We start from the raw sequence: 23,954 nt of genomic DNA, 5'->3' as shown, positions 1-23,954 counted from the left end.
ATTATTTCAATTACATCCCCCCTGACCTTACTAGAACTTTTTTCCTCCTCCTCGCTTCTAAAGCAGCGGCTTTTCTGTCTTTTCTTCATTCTTATGATCTCCAATTCCGCCGGGAGACAGCAGCAATCAGCACATCAGAGCAACCAGCGGCTCCTGTGATGCCCAGCAGTCACTAATTAACAAATTAAAAAGAGAAATCTTCCCGCAGATAGGATTGTTCTCTGCCGATGTTGCCTTTTCTTTTGTCAGCGCTGTGACAAGGAACTTCTTTATTGCTGCAGATAGAGCAGATTAAACCGTCCCTCTCGTGCTGTTCACTACTTGCACGGGTTTGTGCCGCTTATTGGTTTGGCCCCCAAATAAAGTGTTTTGCCCCCCACTTTTATCCTGCTCTCTTGGGTTCCTGCACAGATGTGACAAAAAAGTGTTTAAGCCGTCGCATCATCCCCTGCCTGGACCAGGTATCCTTTAATAGAATCATAGAGGGTTGGAAAGGACTTTAAGATAATCTGGTTCCACCCCCCAATAATAAGCATGAGCATCCTCAGAGGATGGGGGGTTCAGGAGGGCTGAGTGGACCCAGTTCCAGTGGAACATCTGGAGAACATCTTGGGTGCCACCACATGTTCCAGCTCCTGCCTGAAGCCCATAGTCCCATGTGTAGATGGCACCAAAGCAGAGGCTCTGTTGGCAGCAGGGGGACTGAGCTCTCTGTTCACACATCGGTGACCAAAGGTGCACCTGAGGGTCTTCAACCTTATTTTGGTTCATGGTCCCCAGCAGTGACCCCAAAACCAGCCACAGGGCTGGCCCCATGGAGGGCAGGTTTGGGGAGCAGGAGCAACAAGCCTGACCTCAGCATGTCCACAGGCAGGCCCCAAAACCTCTGCCCACCACAATGGGCACGCGGAGCACAGAGCAGTGGACACACACGGACACAGGAGCTGGGTGTCAGACCAAAGCACACTTTTTCCCCACTTCTTTCAGGCTGCATCGGTTTCCTGGGTCAGGGGCCATGGTGTTGGGATGGCAGCATCCTGTGGAGGTGATGGAGAGCTATGGGAAGAGCAGGACAGCAAAGCCTGCACAGAAACCCACCGTCCTGCTCCAGCAGCTCCCCCTTGTTCAGCTCCTCTGCTCAGGTGACCTAGTGCAATTAATGTTAATGGGTGGGAGCTTATCGATAATTAGCCAAAAGCTGCCCTCATTTCCTTCTTCCACTTGAGATCTTCCATAGAGGGACGATTCTGCCCCACAGAGCCCCATCCCCTTAAGCCCTCCATCTTTCATGGGGTTTGCTGGGACCCCCACGCAGCCTGCTCTACCAGCATAATGGGTTTGCCAGGCCTGATGACACGGGGAGGGATGCAGGGGGGATGCCAGGTGTTTGCATGGGGCTTGGCAGGGCCAAAAAGCCCCTTTCCCATTCTTCCAGAAACTGGGAAAAAGTAGTGTTTTCTCTGAAAGCGGTTTCTCCTCCCCTGGCCCTGGAGCAGTGATAAATCATCACTTATTTAAAACAAATCCCAGCTAATGGAGCAGCTGCATAATGTGTGCTTCAAAAGCAAAGCCGTCAGCAGTTCCTAAACTTCGGAGGTTCAAACGCTGCCGAGTTATTGTTAATAGTTTTTCATTTGTTTGAATCTGCCATTCCTTCATTTGCAGCAAGGAACTCGGGAAACAGACGTTCCCCTCTTCCCAGCTCCGCTCTTCCCAATGGCAAGAGCAGCCTCGGCCTCTGTGCCACCGGGATGGGGATGGTGGCAGCGCCAGTGGGGTGGATGGGAGCTGCCAGTGCCTGGCTCTGGTGATGGGGAGCTCCGAATGTGCCAGGATGGGCTGTGCAGGGACAAGCTGTGCCATGCAGTGCCAGGCCATGTCCTGGCTGTGCCATGCCAAGGCCAGGCATGCCAACCTGCAGTGTACCAAGTGGTGCTGTGCCATGCTAAGCCGTGCAGTACCAGGCCGTGCCAAGCTGAGGCAAGCCAAGCCATCCAAACTGTGGATGCGCGGAGCCACGCTGCGCCGTATCACGCCAAACCCAGCCAAGGACCACAGTGCACGGAGCCGTAACAGCGCCAAACCGTGCCAAATCCGGCCATGCCAACACCGACAGGTGGCGATAGGTCCCCATTGCACCCCTATGAAGCCAACTGGGCCACCGCAGCGGGGCCGTGCCGAGCCGCCGCAAGCCCGGACCGCTCGGTACGGATCGGCGCGGCCCCGGCTCGGCTGGAAAGGACTCACACTGCTCGTTCCCCCCCCTCCCCTTCCCTTGACCCCCCCGTCCGGTTATCGGGCTGGCTAATCCCGTATGTAAATGGCAGCCAATGGATGGTGCCGTTGAGCGGGGCTGGGATTAGCGGCGGGGCGAATGGCTGGCACTTTTACTGGGATTACAGAACAAAGAGCTGCTCTCCCTCCTCCAGCTCCGGGTGGGTTGGTGGGGGGGGAGTTTATTTCCCACCCCCACCCCCCCCTCCCGCTCCTTATTCCTTCCCTTTAAGCCCCCACCGGGCCCGGGCCCCGCCCGGGAGGAGGGAAGCGGCGGGAGGCGGCTCCATCCCGGTTCCATCCCGGCTCCATCCCGGCCCCCGCCGCTCCGCGCAGCCTCGCCGGGGAGGGCAGGAGCGCCGCGCCCGAGCCGCCCGCGGTAAGGAAAAGTTTTGCCCCCCCCCCCCCCCTTCCCCTTCCGTGTCCGTCCCCCCCCCCCCACCCCACACACCCCGGTACCAGCGCTGGGGGGTGGCGGTGGGGAGGGCTGGGGGGTGCGGGGGTTGCGGGGTGCTGCGTGCGATGGGGCTTGGAGGGGCGCAGGGGGCGTTAGGGGTGGGGGTGCAGGGGGTGGTAGGGGGCGGGGGTGGGATGAGGATTGGGGGTAATGGGGCTGGGGGGTGCAGGGGGGCATTAAGGCTTGGGGGATGTTGGGGGGCAATAGGGCTGGGGGGATATAGGGAGGCGTTAGGGCTTGAGGGTTGCTGAGGAGTGATAGGAGTGGGGGGGCAACAAAGCTGGGGGGGGGGGTGTGCTGGGAGGCAATAGAGCTGGGGGGCGATGCTGGGCTCCTTAGGGCCGAGGGGATGCTGAAGGGCAATAGGGCTGGGGGGGGGGGGGGGGAATGATGGGTTTATTAGGGCTGGAGGGGTACAGGGGGGCATTAGGGGTGGGGGGATGCAGAAGGGCGATAGAGCTGGAGGAGATGCTAGGGAGCAATAGGGCTTGGGGGTTGCTGGGCTCATTGAGGCTTGGGGAGATGCTGGGTTCATTAGGGCTGGGGAGCGGAAGGTGGTAGTTAGGGCTTGAGGGATGCTGAAGGGTGATAGGACTTGGGGCAACAGAGCTGGGGGTGATGGGGGGGGAATAGGGCTGGAGAGGTGCTTGACTCATTAGGGCTGGGGGTTGCAGGAGGGGATGTAAAGGCTTGAGGACTGATGAGGAGTGATAGGGCTGGGGGATGCAGGGGGCAACAGAGCTGGTAGGGATGCTGGGCTCATTCGGGCTGTGGGGATGCAGGGTGCAATAGGGATGCTGGGGGAGGGTAGTGCTGGTGGTGCAGGGGGGCATTAGGGCTGGGGATGCTGCAGGGCAGTAGGGCTGTCAGGGATGCTGGGGGATATGAGGGCTGGGAGGGATGTTGTGGAGCTGTAGGGCTTGGAGGAGATGCTGGGGGTATTGGGGTGTGTTTTGCTGTTTGGGACTGGGGCTGGAATTAGAGGAATCCTGGGGGTGATGATGGGGCTTGGGGTTGGTGGGGTCCATCGGGACTCCGGGGGGATGCCAGGAGGCAATAAGGCTTGGGGGGGGGAGGGTATGAAGGTTTGGGGGCAATAGTGCTGCAGGGGAGCCTGGGGTGGTGCAGGGGCAGTAGGGCCGGGCTGGCCCTTGGTGCCCATCACCGCAGTGGTGTCCCATATCCCAAAGGCAGCTCCAGGGCCGGCGCCTTGCCCTGTCTGTGTGTGGTGGTGCCAGGCAGGATGGAAGCCGGGCGCAGGGCTCTGCTGGGGCTCGCCCCCTCTCCGGCACGGCGAGAGGCAGCAGCAGGGCTGGAAATAGCAACGCCGGGTTGAGCTGACGAAGCGCTCGGGGCTTCAGCTGTGCCGGGAGCCCGGCCTCGGCACCGCGGCCGTGGCGTGGAGGGACGGGCGTCCTCTGCGGCTCCCCGGTGGTGCTGGGGGCACGCACGGGCTTCTCGGTGCTTGGTGATGGCCATGGTGGGGAGAAAGTTGCTCCCCAGGGAGCCGGTGCCCTTGTCCTTGCAGTGCACAGGGCCGGCCGTGGGTTTATCTGGGATAAGCTGTGAACGGGAGCGATCCTGTTGATGATCTTGTGCCGGAGCAAGCCTCGGTCTAGAGAGTGCTGTGGGTCCTGGGTGTTCGTGGTGGGCACCGGGTATGCCTGGGTGAGCTTTGGGAGGCATTGGTGCTGCTGAGCATGGCTGCGGAGTCGTGGTGTCATGGGCACTTTGGGGTTGCTGCTCGGTCTCCTGGCACATACATTGCCTATTGGCATCCTAGTTCTGGACATTGGAAGCGCCTGTGGACATCAGCACGGAGCCTCGTGTGACAGGAGACCCAGCTTTAGGGTGTCAGCTCCCCACGCTGCTCCCACTGGAGTGGGAAGTGCTGCAGCTGGGGCATAATCCTGTGGACACGAGCACCTTGAATTCTGCAGGTCCCAGGTCTCTGGTCCCCACCGGTGCTCCCAGACCCGCTCTGTGTGCATCGCTCTCTGAGCCCAAGGAGTTTCCTGCTCCTGTGGAAACTGCAGCAGCAGCAGCTCTGAACTGAAGCTTTGTGATGGTGCCAGACCTGACCCCACTGTGGCTGGGGTGCCAATGGCTCCTCTGCTGTGGGTCCCTGCCGCCATTGGGGTGATACTGAGCAGCTGGTCAGGTATCGGGGTCACATCTGAGCTGCTGCAGCACAGCGCGACTGTGGTCACCCATGGGCCCCCCACTGTTGTCTTTGCCCCACAGAGCTGGGGTCCCTGTACCTGCTGGGGACAGGGCACCTGCTTTGGGGCTGGGCTGCTGTTTTTCCCCTGCACTGCTGCTGTCCGAGCTGGTGTTGCCTCTCAAGGGCATGGTTTTGGGATGTGAAACCGCTGGATGTGGGCAGGGAAGGGGTCAGGCAGCTGCTCTTATGGGGTGGCTGCAGGGGGTGATGAAGGGGATACGCGCTGGTGGTCACCACCACCTCCTGCTGTCCCTCCTGGAGGGCTTTCACGTGTCGATGCAGGACGGGTCGGTGTTCGTTTGGGTTTGCTAATGAGAAGCTGGGAGGGGAGGGAAGGAGCCTCCTCAGGGATGTATTTAACAACCTGCCCTACGAGCCCGGGCAGGAGATGCGGTGCCCTCCGCACATTCAGTGGGACCTTGTGTGGGGAAGGAGGTGACAAGGAAGGAGGGTGGACTTTGCAGCCAGCACAGAGGGGACAGGTCTGTCTGTCCCACCTGGAATCATGACCTGAGCGATGCTCAGCTTCAGGGAAGGAGGAAAGAACAGCAAAACCCCAACCCCCAAAATCCCAGCCCAAAACAGCGACCTCTTGCTGCTGGAGCCAATGGGGGATTCCCATCTGCTGCTCCCGCAGGAAATAGCTCAGATTTTTTTTGGCAATTATCAATGCCCCGTACTTCCTTTGGGAATTCTGGCGGCTGCACCCTGGCAACCAGGCTGGAGGAATGCGGAGGGACTCCAGTCATGGCCAGGCTTGTCCCCAGCTGGTTGCCTGCCACGGGGCTGACCCCTGGCATGGCTGCCGGGCATGTTCCCAGCCCTGCCTGATGGGTGATGGATGCGGTTGTTCCTTGTGCCGCCAGGATTCATCCGCAGATGCCTGATGCGGGTGGTTGTGGTGGTAGCTCATCATGGAAGAAGAAGCAGGATGGGGACTGCAGCTCCCAGTGTGGCTGGGCTTGGGCATATTTGGTGGGTAGCAGTTTGGGGAAGGGGATGAATGAGCGGCTCTGTTGGTGCCTCTGCTCTTCACTTGGTCTCTGGCCACATTTTACATGCGTTGCACCTCGGTGGCAATGAGAAACCTCCTCTGGGGCTTTGTGGGGAGCAGATGCTGAAGGCACGTGGGGTGGGTTTGCCACACCAGTAGCCTCCCTCTTGAGGGCAAAGAGGAGAGGAAAGTACCTACTGGGAGCCCCTTCTAAGGATGGAGATATCCAACCAGGAGCTGAAAATGTGTTTATTGATTCATTTATTGGGAAGAGCCCAGCTGGAAGCTGCAGGGAAGGGACTCTGGTGTCCGTCGGGATGCTGTGCCCAAGCAGCAGGGCTGGGGGCAGAGAGCAGCAATGGCTGGAGGTTTGCTGGGGACACGGTGGGTCTCTGCAGGCTGGAGCAAGGTTTCCCAGGACCTTGCAGGCTGTCCCTTCACAGGACACGTTTAATTTAAATCTCTTGAAGCGCTGCCTTTGAAAAGAGCTCAGGAACCCTTTGCCTGGTCAGAAGCTGCAGGAGGCTCAGGGCTGGGTGGTGCCTGGGGTCTAGGTGGGCTTCATGGGTTGGGGGCTTGGGGGTGTTTCTTAATTGGCATCTCAATGCATAGTGCAGCCCCACTGGTTGAATGTGCTTTGAGCCCAAGTGAATCTGGGTGGGTGCTGAGCCCCGCTGTGTGGTGACCCTGTGGTGCTGGAGCTGGGATGGGGGCTGCTGCAGAGAAATCACAGCATCGCAGACTGGGTTGGGTTGGAAGGGACCTTAAAGCTCATCCTTCCACTTTGGTGGTTGGTCCAAGCCCTGGCAGTGCTCAAGGCCAGGTTGGACAGAGCCTAGGGTGACCTGGTCTTGTGTGAGGTGTCCCTGCCCATGGCAGGGGTTGGAGCTGGATGATACAACCCAAAGGAGTCTGTGGTTCTATGACTCTAATCCCTTGAAGCAGCTGGGGTATCGCTTTTGTGGGAATACCCCTGTGCCCCATCCTGATCTGGGAGCTGCTGTCAAATGCCACCTTACAAACACTTTGGTGGTGATTTCCGAGGGACTTCCCTGCAGTTTCGGCGAGGCTGTCCCATGGGGAGGATGCTGTGAAGAAAAGCACTTGGTGCAGAATTCCCTCCTCAAGCAGGCTGTGCCGATGTGGGATTTACATTCCTGCACGCAAACTGCTTCTGTTTGAATTCTCCGGCTTCTTGTTGCCTTGTCTTTGCTCCGTGTGGGTCTGGCTGGTTTAGGAAGAGAATTAAGCTCAATGGGATGAGCAGGGAACCACTGAGGATCATTACTGTGCTGCTGCATCTGTCTTGCATGGATGTCATCCCCCTCAGAGCTGATCTCCACCTCTTGCGTGAGGGATGAGGTGTCTGTCTTCATCTTCTGTGGCACCACAGACCTCCTGAGCCCCGTGGGCTGAGTACAGCTGGGGAGCTCGGAGCGTGCTTTGAAGCATTTATCCCTCTGGAGATGTCCATGAGGAAAACATGGGCAGGATGTTTTGGAACCTTTGTTATCTTTTGGAGCATTTCTTGCATGTTTTGGTGCTGTGTGATTTGTCGCTGCAGGGGGTTGTGCGTCCTGCTTAGCTGGGATGTTCCTAGAGGAGAAACCTCCCTGTGTAGTGGGTTGATGAAAGTGTTGAAGGCCAGGTTGGACGGGGCTTGGAGCAACCTGCTTTAGTGGAAGATGTCGCTGCCTGTGGCAGGGGGTTGGACCTGGATGAGCTTTAAGATCCTTTCCAACACAAACCATTTTATAGTATGCATGCTTCAGAAACGCATGGTGCCCAGGCCCTGATGACCAGCAGCTTTATGGGGTCTGAAGTGGGCTGAAAAATCCCGTTACATGAGAGGAGGCGTTTGGTGGAGAGGCTGGGGCTAAGCCCTATCCCTGGGTGAGGCAGGGGATGGATACGTGGGATCCCAGACACAGATTGTGCCAGTGGTGAGGCCCTTGAGGAGCACTTGGCTTCCTTCTCCCTCACTAAAAGTAGGAGGGGAAGAACTCTCAGAGCTTTCCCTTTGGTAACTGCCAGGTGGAAGAACACAGAGGTAGTCAGTGTGGCTTAGGAAAAAGTGATGAGTGGAGAGGGAGTCCTCCAGAGCAAGGTAACACTGGGGAGATGAAACCATCACAGTGGGTGAAGATCTCCTTGGTTTTATGCAGTTGCTGTGCGAGAAGATGCTTCACCCATCCTTAAAAGATGGTATGCAGGGATGGGCCCATTTCCATGCCCAGGTTTCAGCAGAGCTCACATCTTTACCTCCAGCTGCTTCTGCATGGACATGTCTCCTGCCTGAGAAACCAGACACTCCTTAATGCTTGCATGAGGTGACCTTGCCTTGGGACGCTGGCCACCAGGTTGCTCATCTGGAATTCCAGCCTCATGGCATCAAAAGTTGGCCCTGGGGCAGTAGGGACGGCTCCGGCTGTCACTCTGAGGATGGAGGTGGCTGCCTGGAGATGGGCAGAGCTCTCCTGTGCCAACAGACACAAATGAAAGGGTCAAACCCAACCCTGCTTCTAATTAGCAGCAATCCTCGTGCCTGAAACTAAGCCCGGCCTTTCTCTAAGGACTGGGTGCCAGGGAGCACGTGTGGCACGTCGCATCGGTGACTGCACCGGGGCAGGCTGGTGAGGCAGATGCTGCCAATGGGAAGAGCTGAAAGGTTTAGGATGAAGCTTGAGATGAGCACCAGCGGTGCTGGTCCCTACCCTGCTCAGAGTAGAGACCCCAGAGGGCAGAGGAACATGTGTGGCAAGAGTAGGGTGGATGCTGCTGCTTGGAGCTTCCCAAAACGGACCTTAAAGGGTGGTTTGCATTCAGGGCAGGACCAGTGCTGAGCTCTGTGGAATGGGTATTTTGGCATAGCTCCCCTAGTACTGGTGTGATGGGGCTGTGCCTCCTGCAGTTGGGCTTTGGGACCTACTTGAGGCTCCTGTCAAAGTCGCACCCTTCCCCATCAGGTCAGTTTTCTGTTTGTCATTGCAGGTTAAGAGACGGGGATGGGAAAACCTGTAGGAAAGGCAGGATTACACCTCCCTAATTAGTAGGGGCCTGATTGTCATTTCTACACAGCGCTCTGGTAGTGATTAAATACGTGGGAATTATCTTTATTATTTGTATTGCATTAGTATTTAGAAGGCTGAGACCCCATGTGCTGTGCGTGCAGTGAATGACAGTCCTTGTGTGGAGGAATGCTGTCTCTATCCTGGATGGGTAGATTGGGGTTTGAGCCCTGTGCACCTCTGGCATCACCCAGATTGCTACTACAGCTCTGCTCCCTGTCACTTAGAAGATTTGAAGCATTGATTTGTACATCTTTGTTGCAGATGAGTCACATCTGGTTTAGTATAGGGGGAAAAAATCAGTGTATTAACGTGACCTCTGAAACTGTGGTTTATAGATTGATTTAAAATATATATATATATATGGCACCTGGTTGTCAAAGCCCAGGAGTTGCCACCTTTAGATCTTCTCCCTTTCTTGTTGGAGGGCTACAATAAAGCAATCTCGTTAGGTAAATGTGATGTTACGATCCACCATCTGCTGAAATGCTTCTGCGTGGTGCTGGTGGAGCAGGGGGAGCTGCTGCAGCGCTTCTCCCTGATCCTTCTCGTCAGTATCCACCCTGGGTCCTGCATGGCCTGGGAGGAACATGGGTTGTTGGTCCGGAGGGAGAAAGGACTTTTCCTTATGGTTTCCTCCCTTTTAACCAGCCAGTTTCCTCCCTTTTTAAGAGGGATGAGCTGTTGACCCCTTCCAGGATTTATTCCCATGGGAATGCAGTAGGGCTATTGGCATGGTGGTAGGATCATTGGGAAGTCGCCCAACAACTGTGTCACTCCATCAGCCATGGAGACCCTGATGTGTGTGGATGCTCTGGTCTGTAAGGACACCCCAAGATGCCCACAGGTCCCTGTGTCCCACAGCATCACCCTTGCTCTCACCCAAGCAGTGGGATGACCCTGTCCCAGTGTCAGCGGGGACCCCCCCACATCCCCGTGGGTGCTGGAAGCCCTTTTGCAATCACTGTCAGGAATGTTCGCGCTTGGTCGGCAAAATATGTGAGGAACTCTGCTTGTTTAAAGTGCCTTTGGGGTTTTGGGCCTTAAATAAACATCCTGGTTGGGGTTTGGGTTGGAGGTTTTCATCCTGGGAAAAGCAGGCAGGGAGAAGGGAGCCGTGCTGGTGCCCCAAGTCTGCGTGCGCCTTCTGACAAGGTTATAAATTAGCTTCATTAGAGGAGTATCACTGAAAATTAATTGTTCTGCACCCTTTAGGAGCATCACCAGGCTGTAATTTCATCTCATCCTTCTGGGGAAAATACCTCGAACCCCCTGAAGTCAGATTACAGCCATTTACCCTGGGAGCTTGGTGTTTTTGTCCCCCCAGAATGCAAATACCCAGATGAAACTGTGCTGGGAGCTTGCATTGATAGCAGGGGGTTAGTTGGGGTTTGCTGCAGGTTTCTGGCACAGGCTGTCCCCCTGCTACCACTGCCCAGTAGCATCCTTGGGAGATGCCCAGCTGAGGAGAGGAGCATCCTGAATGCTGGAACCCCAGTCAAGCATGGCTCAAACTGAGCAGCCCCTGTGCTGTTAAACAGATCTGCGGTGAGAGCGGGCAGCAGCAACCTTTAACATTAAACATTTATTAAAACTGTTAGAGTTAGTGTCAGGGTGTATTTATGTATCTTATTTTAAAAGAGAGGGGAGAAGAAAAGACATATGAGAGAGGTGAGCATGACCTGAGAGAGCAGTGACCTGGTGCGATGCAACCGCAGCCCTCCCCGTGCTAGCTGCCAGAGCAAAGACCTAGCTCCAGGATGGATGCAGCATCCGTGCCCTTCCCATGGCTCCTTGCTGAATCCCTGCAGGGAAGAGCAGGCAGCAGTGGGGCATCTCAGCATCCTGGGCCTCTCAAATACTTACGGTTCAGGTGGGTTATTCCCTTACAGGGAGCGGGAAGGAATGAGATCAGCCCCACATCTCTCCTATGTTGTCTTCCCATAGCCGCCCGCCGGCTTTCCCCAAGCTGCCCCTTGGAGGATTATGAGCTCTCTTGAAAACCTCTTTGTTTCCCCATGTTTGCTGTTGTAATTTATGTGCGATGCTGCCGTGTGTTGAAAAACAAGGTCTTTATCTCCGTGGGAATTACACCTGCAGAAATCCAGCCCTGTCGCTGCCCGTGCGTGAGGCTCTCCATGATAAAAGCCAGCTCCAGCGCCGCCACAGCGATGCAAAAGTTTCCTCTGCTTTAGCAGTGGCGAGGGCGATGCTTTCCTCCCCTCCACACCTCTAGTGCACAAACCCCATCGTCTTTAAGTCCTCTTTGAAAATAGGCTGCTTGGGCTGTGGCTTCATTACTGATTTATTTCTGTCTCCCCTAGCAGCATAGGTGTCGTTGAATGTTTCTTTTGCCTTCTACTTGGTTTATTTTACGTTTTCTTCATGTAAGATGCATATTTCCACACTCACTGACCTTTTGGCGCACTGTGGTCCTGGTGTGGTGATGCTGATGGATGGAGCAGAGAGTGGGTGTCCCATGGGTGCTTGTGGGTGCTCCTGGAAAGGGCTATTTTAATGGCTGGGCTCATGCCGGATTGCCATCATTGCACTAGAGCATGGGGGCATCCTTTATTATTTCAAACCTGATAATGGAAGATAACATGGAGTTCTCTCTGCTGAGGATGCTCTGAAATGCTGTCTTTCCCATGTTACAGGGTTCTCATCCATACCGGGACCAGGAGATGGGCTTTGCCATGGCATGTACCCAGTTTCCCCTGGTTACTCTCTCGTTGTGGCTCCAACCCCCCCAAAAGCACAATGGCAGCAGCTGGGTTCCATGCTGGCATCGCCTGGGTGAGGGCCAGGATGTGGTGCTGGGGTACCCCTCTTCTTCCACCTCCCCATAACTCTTTGCTTTTGGTTAGGTCAGGCTTGGGGGATGCCAGGCTGAGTCCCCCAGTTTTCCTGCCTAGAAACCATCAGTGATGTCTATGGAAAACCTTACAGCAAATGTTGTTGTTCTTAAGCCCGTGTGCTGAGAGGTTTTATGTCCTTTCTCTCCCCTCCTTCGCTAACCTGCTTTTCACCAGCGATGCTACAAAAGGCATTTAAGCCCAGAACCTTCCTTCTCATATTGATTTTGCTTTCTGCTGGAGTCTCTCTTTAGTGCCCTTGGTAGTTTGAGTAGCTGGAAGGATTCTGGGGAGAGCCAGGCTGCCTCTCTGGGGTCCTTCATGTCCCCAGCAGCAAGGTGATGAGCACAGCGGCGGGGGGAGGCATCCATAGGGATGGAGCAGTACCTCTCCTTGGAGACAACAGGTCGTGGTGTCGGGCTGTGAGGAGCGCTCCTTAAAGATGCCAGAGAGATGTGAGATCACACTCAGCACCCAGGGAAAGCCTCTTGTAGCATGGCTGGGGTGGTTTCTCCTCCTGGTCCCAGATCACCAGCCTCAGGCAGATGTTCAGGCACTTCCTCCCATCTTGGGGAAAACCAGCATTTTGCTTTTAATGAGGTTTTTGGGCGCCATCCAGGTCAGCAGCTTCGCAGAGGACAAGGCAGGGTGGCTGAAATAAACCTGCCTATTTAAATATTTACCTGCCCACTATAAAGTAGCTCTGTGTTTACTCACTCAGTGGCTGCGTGCGGCATGAAGAGCCATACCCAGAGCTCACCAGCTCTCCTGGGCTCAGCACCCTTGCTTGCCACCCAGTTAGGGAACTGATTAAGAGATTAACTCACAGTCTCGGGCTCTGTGGGTCCCGATGTGAATGCTTTGATTGCCGCGGAGCAGGGACGGATGCGGGTGAGCGCGCTGCTTCCCATCCTTCTGGCTGAAGCAAGAGGTAATGAGGGGGCTTTTTAGTGTTGGGGTGATTTGGTGTTTGAGTTTTGTGGTGTCTGAGCGTCTTGGCAGTGTTTGGGGTATGGGTCTGCTTGGTGGTATCCTGAATTGAGGTGATGGAGAGCCTGAGCTGGTCCCCAGCGGTGCAGCCCCTCATTTCCCGTTTCTTGGATGACCACATTGGAGGGTTCTGTTTTTCAACCCAGTGATCCCACGTGCAAAAAGTAAGCTGTGAGCCCAAAAGATAAGCTGTGTGCTCATTGCCTTCCCCGTGACAAAGTGCTCTCCCTTTGCTCAGCCCCTAAAAGCTCTTTTTGTGATACCCCTGGTATCACCTCTCCTAGAAGCGTCACTGTCCCGGGTGCCATCAAGCCATCTTGCACACCCAAAACAGAACATGTTCTGGTATTTATGGGTGCTGAGCCAGGCTTTCCCCCAGTGGCAAGGAACTGGGGTGCCTTACAGCCACCTTGGCACCCCAGACCTGCTTTGGCTACCCGAAGAGGCAGCAACTCCTGCATGTTGGGTACTTATTTCCCTGCCCTCACACCTAAAGCAGGCTCTGAATTTGGGACACCTCTTGGTGCTTCATCGGGCACCAGAGCTGCCGATTAAGGGAAATGTGCCACGAGGCAGGTTTGCTTTGCAGGATTAAAAGCAAATAAATATTTATGTGCTATGCAAAGCAGGCCTGATAAGATATGCGTATCATTGGGAATTTGAAGCAGTTTCGGTTTGGGCCTGAGATGAAGGGGTGTGCGTGTCGGAGCGTTATGTGGGTTTAAAGGGATGTTTTTTCTAGTGCTGCACAAAAATAGAGAGGGAAAAACAAGGGTTTTTTTTTTGTGCTTCTCGGGCTGCTCTGGTTTTGGGTTTCACCATCTCCCTGCATCCCTGTGTATTTAACTGCAGAGATGGAGAAGAGCCAGGGAGAGAGGGCAGCGCAGGCAGCATTTCCTATGCAAATATAATGCTGGCCCCGTTCCTAATATTCACTGTGTTTACACGTAAATGCAAACAACTGTTGACTTAGTTTCAATAGATAATGGGTTTCATAACACAATGGAAATGAGAATTAAGCTGGAATTTAGCAGGGGGAAACATGTGTTTCTGTGAGACCTCGGGCTCCCCCGGCCCCGTTCCTCTGCGCTGCGGCCACGGCAGTGCTGGCACCGTGGGGACTCGGGGCTCGGTGTCCTTCTTGCTGGTGCTGGGGACACCTCTGCTGACTGATTTCCCTTGCTAAACCACCCCGAGATGGGCTGGGTGAGACCAGAGGGCAGGGCTGGCTGGCTGCAGGATGGGTGAGTTGAACTGGTCTACCGGCGAGAGTGCAGAGGGACTGGTGTTCCTCTAAGGTTATAGGGACCGGGGCTGATCCCGGGCCAGTTTTCCCCTGGGAATGAAGGGGCTCGTGTGCTTTGGGGGGTCAATGCGTCAGGGGAAGGGAGATGCTGGGCCAGGCCATTGTGTCAGAGCCCGAGTGCTGTCATTTCCCGGGAGGGAGGAGGTGGCAGCAGCCAGGTCACCTTGTCCTGGAGTGACTGAGTGGAAACATGTGGGAGAAGTGGGAGAAGACCTGGCTGTGCTTTAGGGCCAGCCCAGGGCAGTGCTCACAGGGCTCCCCCGGGGCCAGCCTGGCCCCTTTGAGTCACGGCTCAAATCGCCAGCTATCAGAGCTGCTCCCACCACCTCCACCCATGCCTGCCGCCTTCCCCACCCCACCGCACCCCAAATCCTGCTGCGGTCTGAGGCTGCACCCAGCACCACCAGGGACCCCGCTGGGATGCTGCATTGCCCTTACCAGGGGAAGGCACCGATGCACATGGGCAGCTCCCTGCAGGCCAGAGGAGCAGAAGCATCCCTGAGGAATCAGCAATTTGGGACCTGTGGGTGTGTAATCACTGTCTCTGGGTGTGGGCTTGTCCCCATCCGTCTGTCTGCCTGTCCTTTGCCTGCTGGCTGTTTGCCACTCAGTGCAGGGCTCGTGGTGCTCAGGGCACAGCACTGAAAGACTGAGCCTGTGTGAATACAGAGAAGGGGAAATCGTGTGATGAGCACCCAAGCTATATTAGACACCGGTGAATCTCCCCGTGAGGGCTGTAGGGATGGTCACACTGGTGGGGACAGCTTGGCTGGAGGTGCATGGCTCTACCATGGGCAGGGGACTGCTGCTGCTCATGGGATACAGGAGCAGCATGGAAGGACCTGGCACTGCAGCCCCATGGTGATGCCATGGCCCAGGGATGCCAGAGCCATCCTTGGCCGGACGTGGTGGCTCCTGGCATGTCGGCTCCAGGGAGGGTGATGCCTCTGCCTGGCTGGGTGGGGGCCCCACAGCACCCGGGGCTGTTTGTGTCTGGCAGCCGCAGTGATGCCGAGCCCTGATAGCACCGAGGTAATGGCGGGGTTTGCATGAGGAACAGCAGGTTTTGGGGATGATGCTGCTGCCAGAGGCTGCACGGGAAGGAAATGGGCAGCCCGGCAGCCTCCCTCCTCCCCAGCGGCACTGCCTGGCTCCCTGGATGGGTCACACCAGGGTGGGTGCATGCTCAGCTGTACCGATGACTCCTCCGTTGCTGGTGGCGAGTCACCTGTCCATGTGGGATGCCCAATTCCATTGAGGTTGCATGTGACAAGGTGCAGGGACACTGGCTCTTGGCACACATGCTTCCCACTATGGGGCTAGAGCAGAGGGCAAGCACCAGGCAACCCAGGACATGCTCTTGCCTTTCCGACTCATCCCATAAAATAAAATAAGGGAGACGGGTGCAGACAGGAGGGGGAGTTCAGGGCACAGAATGCTCCTGTCTCCGAGCCTCCTTTCATCCCCATAGAAAGCTATTTTACTTTTGTATGGAGTGAGTTTGTGTGGCAGGGAGCCAGGCCTGGGATTAGCAAATAGCCCATCCTGTAACACGGGGAATAGTTGATACTGAGACACCAGTAGCCAGAGAGAAATATTAGAGATGAAATTAAAATGTAATGAGATTAGGTGGTGGCTCTATCAGAGACCTCCTTACGCAGAGGTAATTACCTGGCAGAGCAGAAAGTGGGTGATGAGCAGTGGTGGCTGTTGGCTGGTGTCAGCAGGGAGGGAACGTGGATGGGGCCACCATAGCCCAGCCTGGTTGCTTGGGGAGGTTGGTGCCATCAACAGAAGCTTTGCAACAAAAGCATTGGGGTTGAGTGTGGAGGAGCAAGACGAGGTGCTCACCGACATCTGCTTCAGGGTGGATCATCCTCTGCTGAGCCCCCATTGCCCCCAGCCGGGGTGCTGTGTCTCAGTGTATTTGCAGTTTGGAGATGTTTTTTGCTAGATAATTCAGAAATAATAACGATTATTATTAAAAATAGATTATTGTTGTTATTATTACCTAGAGCAGTGCCCAGTTAGACAGACATGGTGGGATGCCAGCTGAGGTGACAGCCAGGAGGGGGCATGGAGAAAGTAACCCTCATACTGGAATATGGGGCCAGTGCTGCAGCACCTGCAGGCATTGTGCACATGGGATTTTTCCATAATTTGGGGGGGGGGTGGGTGGTGGTGATAGGAAGGAGAAAAAAAAAAGGGAAAACAGCATGTGCTGTATGATGTAAAATCCAAGTTGGGCTCTCGGTGACTCGGTGGAAAACAACAGGCTTTTTATGTTGGCTCTTGGGGTAGGAGGAGAGCAGGCTAGAATAAAGATTTACAGTGTTTGGGAGATTAAAGGCCCTTGGTACATTGTTCAAATACCACGAGATTAGTTTCCAAGGAGACGGATACCAGTTGCCATAGGCACCGGGGGGCCAGGAATTAGGATTGCGATTTTTTATCCTGATCACGCAACCAGGAGCTGAACGCTGCTAAAACTCGGGCTTTAAATAACCCCGGCGTTAGCTACGCGCCACCGAACCCAAGGCTGGAAACCGAATCTCCCTTCCTTCCCCCACCCAGCACCCGTTTGGGTGTGCAGAATTGGACCCGAGTGTCGATAGAGGGGACGCAGGGCTGGGGATCGAGGTCAGTGCAACCCCAAGACCTGCCTTGCAGGTCATCCTGCAGCTCATTTCATCTTGTTTTTCCTCCAGGCAAGGGATTGCCGGCATCTTCTTGCAATCAGCAGCAGTCACGGCAGTGCAGGGGCAGGGGATGTACCGGGGGACAGAATTAGTTGTCTGCTAATTTTGGCTTCCCCTGGCTGCCCGCTTCTGAGAAGTGCAACCGGAGCCCTGGCGCATGGGATGCCGGATCCGTGCCCTCCCTGCCCACCTCTCCTTCTAGGAACTGCAAAGCCCTGGGTTCTGTCCATGCTGTGCAGGATGGGGTGCTGAGCACCCCACTGCTGGCTGGGTTTTGGGGCTGGGCATCCTGCTGGGGATGGCATGCAGGATCCCATGCCTGGGTGACTTTGGTCACCTCCATCCTCACTGCCCCCAGCCATCCATGCGGTGCTGCCGGGGGGGGAGGATGCGGCTCATCCGCATCCTCTCCCTATGCACAGTGCTCACAGCATCCTCCCCTGCAATGGTGGGAACACCCTGCTCAACACTTACCTTTTTCTTTTCGCCCCCTTTTCTGTAATTTCTTTAATAAATGAAGAGGCAGTTGCTGGAAGCAAGAGCTTCTGCGCCTGCCTGCTGTGAGATTGCGGCGTGCAAACTTGTCTGGAGCTGAACGCTGCGCGAGCTGCGATCCCCCCCCAGCAGCCACCGTGACATGAAAGTGTTTATCCTGGGGGAGATGAGATGCAGCTTCTGAAGGGCGCTTGCTCCTGCTCTGTCTCTCTGCACTAGACAGAAGCCTGCTATAACTTTACTGTATTATATTTGTGTGTGCGTTTAGGCCAGGCTTAAAATCAAGGCAGCAACAGAATGCAACGCACTGATTGAGGGAGGGGGGGAAGAGAAAGTCCTGTGATGGACACATTCCCCCCACGGGAGCCCCTGGTTTGCTCTTTGCTTCTTTTATAAGTGGGACTAAACCGTGGCAGGCGCCGGATTATCCAGGAATGTGGAGCTGAGGCGGCGATGCCGGTGGATGTGGTGGTGCCGGCGTGTACGTGAGGAGCTTTTCCAGCAGGTGCCCTGGGTTCTGTTGGTAAAATAAAACGGGAGGAGGTGTCCGGTGATGGGAGCTGGTGCTGCCTGGGACTACCCAGCTGGAAGGAGTAGGGGGGAAATGCAGGGTGTTGGGGAGCTGGCACAGTGGGGATGTGGGCATGAGCGAGTGGGTGGCTTGGACTGTGATGGAGGCTGTTTGCCCCTGGCTCTGTTGCTGTCAGACTTCTGCAGAAAAGCATTGGCTTAAAAAGTAGCAGAAACCAAAAAATAGGGAATCTGTAGATGTGGGGGGAGATGTGGCAGTGGTTGTGGGACAGCGTTTGGATCAGGTTATGGGGCTGGGGGTGCACCAGCACCCACTTCTGGAGGACGCAGCTGTGTCCTCAGCAGATGCTTTTGTGCAGCGGGTGCAGCGGTCCCCCAAAACCCAGAGCCCCATACCTGCCCTGGGAAGGTTGTGCTGTGGGGGCACCTACACGTGGGGCAGGGATTAGGTATTTGGGGGCTTTTGGACACGTTTAGACATTTGAAGGTATTTCTGGGCATTTTCTGGGTGATTTGCTGAACCACTGGCATCAGTGCCAACCGTGCAGGTCACTGCTAGTGAAGCATCATTAGTGAAGCCCCTGCACGAGTTGTATGGCTTCAGCCCATGCCAGCTTGGCTGGAAATGATGCAGGCACAGGGTCCAGAGGCTGATGCTGGAGTAGGCAAAAGAGATTAGAGTTTAGCCAGGCATCATGGTCAGGTTAAAGCCATCATGCTGGGAGCAAGTTGCCTGCATGGAGCAGGGATCTCCAGCGCTGTGGCCAAAACACAAACACCGGTTATTTGGCAGGCTGTGCTGGGGTGCTTTGAAGCCTGAGATGGCTTCAGTGGCATCCACTGCCTCTGCTGATACAGGTGTTTGCTTAAGTGATTAGAAGAAAACCACAAGTTGAAACTCAAGCCTGGTCCCTATGCCTGGCTTTCGCCCCACTGTGGTTTATGTGGTTTCCAGGGCTTTTTGTTCAAGTGGCTCCAGCTCACTGGGCACCTTGCTGCTAAAAACTCCCTGACCTCAAAAGTCCTCGAGATGGAAAGGGACAGATAAATACCTTCCAAGTCTCTGTCACTGTCTCATTGGTGAGAGAACCCTTAGTGTGGGCCCTGCCCCAAAGCAGTGTCCCCAATGGGGACACAGGGAGTGGGCCCCTCACTTGGAGGGGGGGATGCTATCCCCGCTCTAGCGAGGGACTCATTTTGTCCCTCTGCCTCCTATCAAGACAACTCCTGATGGATGTTTAATGATAAACAGGGCTAATTTCTTCAGTGTCTCCAGGGCTGGTATAATTGTTAAAAATCCCCTTTAAAGGTGCCCTGCTGGAGTAAAGGTTATTCCAGCTGAAATCACTGCTGTCTCATCATTATCTGCAGGTCATCATTCTGTTCACATGCTGGGGGTGCCTTCCCAGTGGTCCTGGGAAAATGTAGGCAGCTGAATGTGGCACCCAACAATGCTCATCGAGCATTTTGGGTGGTCAAGAAGCCTAAATACCACCTTCCAGAGTTTTCCCACACCCAGCAGTGCTTTCCCATGCTCTAATGTACTCCCAGGCTGTGCCACCTCTTCCCAGGATGATAAATGGCCCATAATCCATCTCAATTGTACCTTTAGTATAATATATATAATCTACACTCTGTGTATATTGATATGTATATACATACATTACTATTTTGCTGGAATTGGGGCTGGCTCACTTGGCTTCACCAGCACTACTGAAGTAACAGGCAGAGTTTTCCTGGAAAAATGAATGGGAGGATAATTTCCAGCTACTCCTGTGTGGAGCTGCAGCACCAGCACTATGGTCGTTTTCTTCTTCTTTTCCTTCTTTTTTTCTCCCCAATGTGCTGAACAGTCAAAGCTCTCATTGACTTAAATTCCTGTTCAGCTCCCTAAGCTGGGAGCCAGCCCACGTGGTTGGAAGCTTTATAGACGTCCCAGCAGTGATGCTGCGATGTCCTTAGAGCAAGAAGGCACCAGTGGTAGCATCTGTTTGGGGTTCTCTGTGCTGCTCCCCTGCTTTTGGCCTCTCCCTTGCTGCAGTCACATCTCAGTGATGGTGTGCTCCAGTTTGTCCCCCTTGGATGTAGTTGGTGATTGAAGGGATGAGCTGTTGCACCCACTGGGCACTCATGGTTTTGGGTTGGGGCACGAGCCGTGGATGCTTTGTCTTGTAGTGGTTTTGAGTGGTCTGATGTCCTCGCCAGGTCCTTGTTATAGGAGATGCTTCACGTGATCTATATTGGGAGGGTTACATCTTTAAGATACAGTACACCTGCAGGGAAAAACCAAATTGGTGTAAACCAGATATTGGTAGAAAACAGTATTGGCGGCAGTCAGTGTAACAAGAAGCAGATGCAGGATGTCCTTGGTCCCTCCTGGGCACGTGGCTGTTTCCATCTCACAGCATCTCCCACTCTGCACTGGGTTTTGCCCTCGGTAATTCCAAGAAAAGAGGTGGACAGGTTGGATAGGGCTCGGAGCAACCTGCTCTAGTGGAAGACATCCCTGCCCACGGCAGGGGGTTGGGTCTGGACGAGCGTTAAGGTCCCTTCCAACACAAACCATTCTATGATAAGACAGCAGTGAAGGTCCTTCTTCAAGCATTGCCATGGTAGTGTGGAAACACCAGCTTGGCTTAATGAATAAGTTGCTTCTGGTTGTGGCATGGGGCTGGAAATCACTGTAAGGCTTGAAAAGATGAAGAAGAAGAAGAGGGACAAAAGCTGCCCCATCCTTAAGTCAGCACCAGGAGCTTACAGCACCCATCTTTGCCATGAACCAACCCCCAGCCTGGCGGGCAATGCCGACACCGCACTGTGCGAGCTGCTGGCTCACAGAAATTCATCTCAATTTCTCTTAATTGAACCTGTTTGTAATTTGAAGGAATTAATAACAGTTTTCTGCTTGGACATTTCCTTTGGGAGTTGTCATCGGGCTGAAAGATGTTAATTTTGGGGAGAAGTGCTGCCCAGCAGCAGCGTCAGGGTGATGCAGAGGCAATGCTCTTGCTGTGGGTACAGGGTTGGGGATGATGCTGCCATGTCTGCAGGGGTTCAGGAGCCTCTCCATGTGCCTGTTGTTTCCTTTGCTAAAGCACAGGTGATTCATGAGTGAAACTCCCCCAGGGCTGAATTTCTGATCTTTCCCAGGATTATAGTGAGGTGTTGTAAGAGCTGAGAGACGATGGCATCCTGTGCCAGCACCCCTGTCCCCTGCAGGCCTCATCTGGGGGGGGGGGGGTAGAAATAAGTAATAATAAAATGAAATAATGATTTTATAACCTGTTTTAATATCAAGACAATAAAACCAATCTGCAAATGTTTGCTTTGGCCCCACGACAGTGGTGTGGCAGTCCCTGCATCACCCTGCGCCCCTGGGATTGGGACTCAGTGTGCAGAGGTGGGCTGGGGCTGGGGCTGAGCACCCGCTGTGTGAAATCAGCCCCTTGGTGGGAGTTCAGCAGGGCAGGTGTGTGGGGCCCTGAGAAGGGGGGAAGGATGCTCTCACCCATCTTACCCCACTTGCTCCCTGCTGCCGGCCCTAACTGCTATAAGAATGGTTTACCCCAGTTTTCCTACAGATTGCTTTCACTTTGGTTAGACAGACAACTTCAAGCCGTACGTCTTAATTTGATTTGAATAAACCTAGTGCTTGCTGCGAAGTTTTTTCCTTCCCTTTTATTACCCCCTCTTGTAAATCTGCTGTCGCCGCTCTTTGTGACTGCAGATGATTAGAAGCTTTACAGGAATATTGTGTGTGTCCCCATCCCTTAAAGTCCTCGTGCATGACTTGAGTCATGTTTTCATTGTGATTTTTTTTTTTCTTGTTGAGTGATTTTCCCTTTTCCTTGTTAAACAATGCCAGGTGAGAGGGGTTATTTTTGTCCTGGTCTCCTGCAGAGCAAGGAGCAGGTAGGGAGGGATTGCAGGGACCCTGCCCCACTTCCCACTGATGCTTGCCTTTGGTTCCCCCTCTGGGGCCAGATCGGGCTCGTGGCTTTGGTTTTCACAGCCAAGGGAGGAGCATCTCTTCCCAGTAAGTGCTGCTTCCTGTGGGAAGCCTGGCCGAGCAGGTTGGTGCAGCTTGAGCTCTCCAAGGGGCTGCCACCAGCCCCACTGAGGCAGGAATGAGCTCTCAAGAACACGGCCAAAAGGCAGTAAGAACATCCATGTCATAGCAGTTATATTTAATAATAATTAGGACACTCAGAAATACATACAGGCACCAAAAAAGGCTGTTTTCCAGGTGAGTGCTTTTGGGGGTTAAGAAGGGAGTGATGCTCCCTGGATGAGCCCTTTCCTGATGGTGTTTCCCAGGTGCCCCAGTGTTGTGGCTGCTCAGTGTCCAGGAAGCAGCTCAGGGCCAGTATCAGCACTGCAGGCACCTCAGTGCTCCCTGCCTGCTGCAGCAAAGCACCTCTTGTTCACACAGCATCGATGTAGAGAAGGGATGTTGAGTTCCCCGCACACACAGCTGCTCAGGAGCTCGCACAGGAAAGGGTCCTTTGTCCATCCATCCGTCTGCCCATCCATGTGCTGCAGGGCTGGGGCAGGGCAGACCATTTCCTGGTGTTTCTGCAAGCCTTAATGATGGAGGTGCCTGGCAGAGCCCTGTCGGGGTGGCTATGAATCAGTCCCCATCAGTGTGGGGACATCTGGGGGTCTGTGCCAGGGGGAGGTAGCACCCAGGCTGTGGGACTGTGTGTTCGGTTTCCTGCTTTATTTTCTAAGCTGATGCCTAGTTTGGGGTGTCGTTTCCCCCAGTATCATCCTGGGGGAGAAGAGTTGTCTGTTGGCATTGTTAAGTGTCACAGGGGAATTTGGGTGGCTGTCAGTGTGGTACAAGTGCTCGCACAGCTATGGCGTTGCCATCCACAAGCACCGCTTGCCTTTTCTCATCAGCTGGTGATGAAGGAAAAACCAGCCTTGAGGTCTCTCCAAGAGCCGTTTCTGAAAGTCAGTCTTTATTGTTTAACAAGGAATTGTCTCTACCTCGTCTCCTTGGTATGCTCACATAAGAGTGAGCTTTTGCGGGGTTGAGGACACATTCATCAGCCCTCACCCTCTATGTGCTCAGGCACCTGCAGAGAGGCCGGCACGGGGGAAACTTGTCATTTTGGACCAAAATCCAGCATTTCCCAGGTTGCATGAGGCAGCTGCTTTGTGTGCGGAGTCCTTCTGCTTGGACACAGGTATGACCTGGGGCAGGAAGGTGACTTTGGGGTTTTGCTGTTGACTTTTAACCCTGGTTTTCAGCAGTGCCGAGCGGCCGCGGTTATCGGCTGAGCCGCAAATCAGGTTATGTGCAGGCAGGTTCATTCATATTCTCCGGCTCCTGCCCGTCTGGCCTTGTTAGAGATTCTCCAGCCTCTTTTATCCGCTTGCAAACACATGATTTATGATCCGGTTCGAGTGGCTCCGGCTAATTTGTCACCCTTTATTCGCAGGATTAAAGCCGGGCGGAGTGATGCTGCCCTGTGGATGGAGGGGTGATAGCTGTGAGGGACCATGCTGGGTGCTGGGTAGGGGGTGATGCTCTCTCAGGTGTGGGTGCCCCAGCGTGGCAGTGGGGTGATTTATGCAGGGTGAGCCCCTGCCTCAGTTTCCCCTGCAGCATCAACGTCACTGTGGACCATGTGTGCACCAGGGCACAGAGACCTGGTGGAGTTGCTGCACACGTGGCATTTTCCCCCTGTTTTGCAGTGAGGGATGGATGTCCTGGGGCTGAGGCCCTTCTTGTGTGGGGGGTCCGTTTGGACTGCCCAGTCCTGCTCTCACCAACACAGTCCCCCAGGAGCTGCAGGATGGGATGATTTGGTGACCCTCATCATGAGCTGCCACTCTCCCTTGGGGTGAAGGCAGAGCGCCCTGAGGCTTTGGCCCGTTTCGAGGACACCTTTGGGTGCCAGGCTCTCTTCTTGCCCATGGTTTAGTGGGGGAAGCACTAGGACAACCAGCACGGTGTCCTTGGGAGGACACATGCATCACCCCCTGCTCTCTGCTGTGCTCAGGGCTCAGGCACAGGCTTGGGCACTCTGTGTCCTCTTCAGTGCCACATCCT

At 54.8% G+C, this 23,954-nt stretch overlaps 1 protein-coding gene across 5 annotated transcripts in view; it reads left to right on the top strand.

The window, feature by feature from the left end:
- The first annotated feature begins 2,297 nt into the window (after positions 1 to 2,297).
- GTF2IRD1 (GTF2I repeat domain containing 1) overlaps positions 2,298 to 23,954 on the top strand; it is a 63,125-nt gene continuing 41,468 nt past the window's right edge. For 2 of the 5 annotated variants that reach the window (XM_057410713.1, XM_057410711.1), the window contains exon 1: positions 2,302 to 2,653. The gene's annotated coding sequence lies outside the window, so the exon portion shown is untranslated. Of the gene's footprint in view, positions 2,654 to 23,954 lie in introns of all 5 variants that reach the window. The other 3 variants (XM_057410715.1, XM_057410712.1, XM_057410714.1) reach the window with 2 other exon arrangements.

This window comes from Pezoporus wallicus, unplaced genomic scaffold (assembly GCF_028554395.1).
Source record: "Pezoporus wallicus isolate ANWC-B61680 ecotype Strahan unplaced genomic scaffold, APGP_CSIRO_Pwel_v1 contig_8705, whole genome shotgun sequence".
Classification (NCBI taxonomy): domain Eukaryota; kingdom Metazoa; phylum Chordata; class Aves; order Psittaciformes; family Psittacidae; genus Pezoporus; species Pezoporus wallicus.
Note: the sequence above shows the minus strand (reverse complement) of the source record. Positions and strands in the feature narration are given on the sequence as shown.